Source organism: Austrofundulus limnaeus, unplaced genomic scaffold (assembly GCF_001266775.1).
Source record: "Austrofundulus limnaeus strain Quisiro unplaced genomic scaffold, Austrofundulus_limnaeus-1.0 Scaffold286, whole genome shotgun sequence".
NCBI lineage: Eukaryota > Metazoa > Chordata > Actinopteri > Cyprinodontiformes > Rivulidae > Austrofundulus > Austrofundulus limnaeus.
Genome location: NW_013952688.1, coordinates 532,724 through 535,780, shown reverse-complemented (window position 1 = coordinate 535,780; position 3,057 = coordinate 532,724).

The following is a 3,057-nucleotide window of genomic DNA, read 5'->3' as shown; positions in this document are numbered from 1 at the left end:
GTGTGGTTCTGCTGCTGAGAGTGGTGTCTGATTTTAATCTTGCACAGACCACATCCACTGCCTTATCATAGCCATGTGATGTGAGTATCAGTCACATGGAGGCAGGACTCAAAAGCCTGAATTTTGCCTGAAACTCTCAGACTGAAGAAGTCTCTTGGAGGAGAGACGAAACGTTTTCTTTAGAGAAGAACTCGTCCAGAAGACCTATACAATTTTTTTCTTTTTGATTAAGTACACACAAAATGCTTAAGATGCTAAAACACACACACACACACACCAGGTGCATGAAGCAGGCATGTGTGAGGGGATAGTTGTTTTGTTTTCGTTAGACTTAAAGAGGTTAAAGTCAGCTGAAATGACTACCTGAAGCTATTGGCCTGCTAACAGTTTCCAAAGTTAGCACAAATTATTACTTTAGACAACAAAATGTTAGCTTTGCTATTATTTTTTAGTGGACTAGCAGGGGTAACTGTGCCCACCACTGTTAACATTAGTTTGAGCATGGCTTCTCATGATATTAGGGGAAAAAAAAGTTATTTTACATCAAAATGGCTACAACTTCATCATTTTACCACATGAAACAATCTTTTGAGGTGGGTAACAGAAAGTAAACTTCATCATTTTGTCTCAGATGGAAATGTAAATATCAGCTTCCTTATATTAGCAAATTTCATAACTGTATTGTTTGACAATTGTGAATTCATTTGACTTTATTAGATAAAAGTTTAAATCGACGGCTTTATGTGCACACAGTTATTTAATTATGTACAAAGTTAACTGACTTGCTGTTAACAAACAGTAGTTTTATTCAAGATTTAACACTTAGATGATCACAGAATAGATGAACAAGCATTGATCTAATACATTTTTTCCCTCTGATGCCATACCAGAGACCCACTATTAAGCAAAGCTGCAGCCCACCAAATTGACACGTATTTCTTTTGTATACAGGTGCATATAGACATGTGTGTGTTCTCTATGTACATAGGCTGCCAGTTAGACTGCTGCATAAAGTTTGCATCCTCTCCAAAATCTTTAACTTTGGATGATTTATTTTATGTGGGGAATAAAAAAATAAAATAAAAAAACAAAAGTTAATACAGAATACAAACAGTACAACAGTAGTCTGCATGCTACCTGTCATCCAAGCTGCATTTATTTATGGGTATTAATTGTAAAAAAGTAAGTGTTAGATAATCGTGTGTAGTGCTCCTTCAGAGTAGAAGGCAGTGTTGTCCAGTGGATCCTCATGAAAAGGAGCACAGCAAGAATGAAAATAAAATAAAAACCTAAAAATATTCCAATGGGAAACTTAAAAAACAAAGTTACCAACAGTACAGAGATGCAGCCATTTTTAAAAAATACAGCCCTGCAAAGAGGTCAGAAAGATTAAAAAAAAAGGTCAGTAGGAGAAAAAGTTGTAGAACTGCAGTGGAAGTGTACACAAGGAAAGTATCCAACCTGTTGACCTCCTGTAGGAATGTAAGAAGAGATCACTTCACCGGTGGGAAATGCAGGCAGGACTTGCATCTGGCACTAAAGGTAGAAAACATGTCTCTTATCCAACGTGGAGCAGTGGGAGGCAGCAGGAGGAGCACGCCTCGCCAGTAAGAGAGAACGGTGGGAGAGTTGGTGGACGGAGAGCTTTGCGTTAGCACCAACTTTTAAAGTTTTTCAACGGCGGGTGTCGAAGCATAGAGGGTATGTTCTGACAGTGACGATGAAGGGTTAAAGAGGGGGTGAATGGAAGGTGTGAAGGAGCAAACGTGGACCCAGAATGTGTGTAATGTGGCTGAAATGAAACGAGTCAGTTGTCTACTTTTGTTTAGTTAGTAATCAGTGCTTTATTATGAGGCATTTTAATTTTTTCAGAAATATCAAGTATTTGTGCAACTTTTAATTTCAAATAAATAAATCATTGGATGCTAGGCAAAACTGAATTTGTTATATGAAAAAAAGAGATGAAGTCTTCCTTTAGGCCAGTGGTCTCTGTGCAGTCGGCCAGGCTAGTTCTCTCAATCATCACAGTTTTTTTTTCAGGCCACAAGCTTCTCTCTGCAGAGGAGTAGAGGGAAACTCAGGGCCAGATGTGGTCAATACATAATGCTAGAAAAGCTGCACATTTGAAAAATATTTACCATAAATGCGAGAAACTACGGAGCCCACGAGGGGACGGGGGATTTTTTTTCCTTTTGCGTTCCCATGCAATACCTTTGCGTTCCCTCGCAATACTTTTGCGTTACCTCGCAATTTTGTTTTACATTCCAACGCAGAAGTTTGTTTTGAATATGAACTGAATTAAATCAGACTTTTATTTTGAAATATCCGGTTACCAAAACATGATCTGTCGCCACATGTTCTTGAATTGACATTAATGTTGCATGGTTGCACTGTGTTAAAGTATCGGCATATGACATACTTCCATGCGTGGTTGTGTGATATATTCATTCTCAAGCTGAATTAAAGCAGTAGGCTAACTCGCTAATGGTGAACATGCGAGTTTGTTAATAAACCGGTGTTGTACGATTTTCAGTTCCCCTGTGAAAATCTGTTCCCCCTGTGTTGGAAGCGCCTCCCTCTGGTCTGACATTATGCCTGGACCAGTGATTCTCTAAGGCAGTGTTTCCCAAAGTTGGGGACAAGACCCAAAGTGGGGTCCCGAAACATCAAGGTGGGGTCCTGAAAAGATTTTCAGAATTAATTACATTTTTRCCTTAGTTGTTACAAAGGAGTGAGGTTAGTGTATTTAAAATGGCTATATTGTTACTATGCCCATGTTTAGTTGACCTGATACAAATGTTTATCATCCTAAAATAGTTGGGGGCACAGGTCTCTGCTACTGTTATTTTGTGGGTCAAAAGCTGAAAAGTTTGGGAACCACTGCTCTAAGGTTAACCACAAGGGGGAACAGATTTTCACAGGGGGAACTGAAATTCGCACAACACCGGCAGGCACAATAGTGATAAACTACTTTTGCGAGGGAACGCAAAAGGTATTGCGAGGTAACGCAATACTATTGCATGGGAACGCAAAAGAAAAATAATCTCCCGTGTCCCC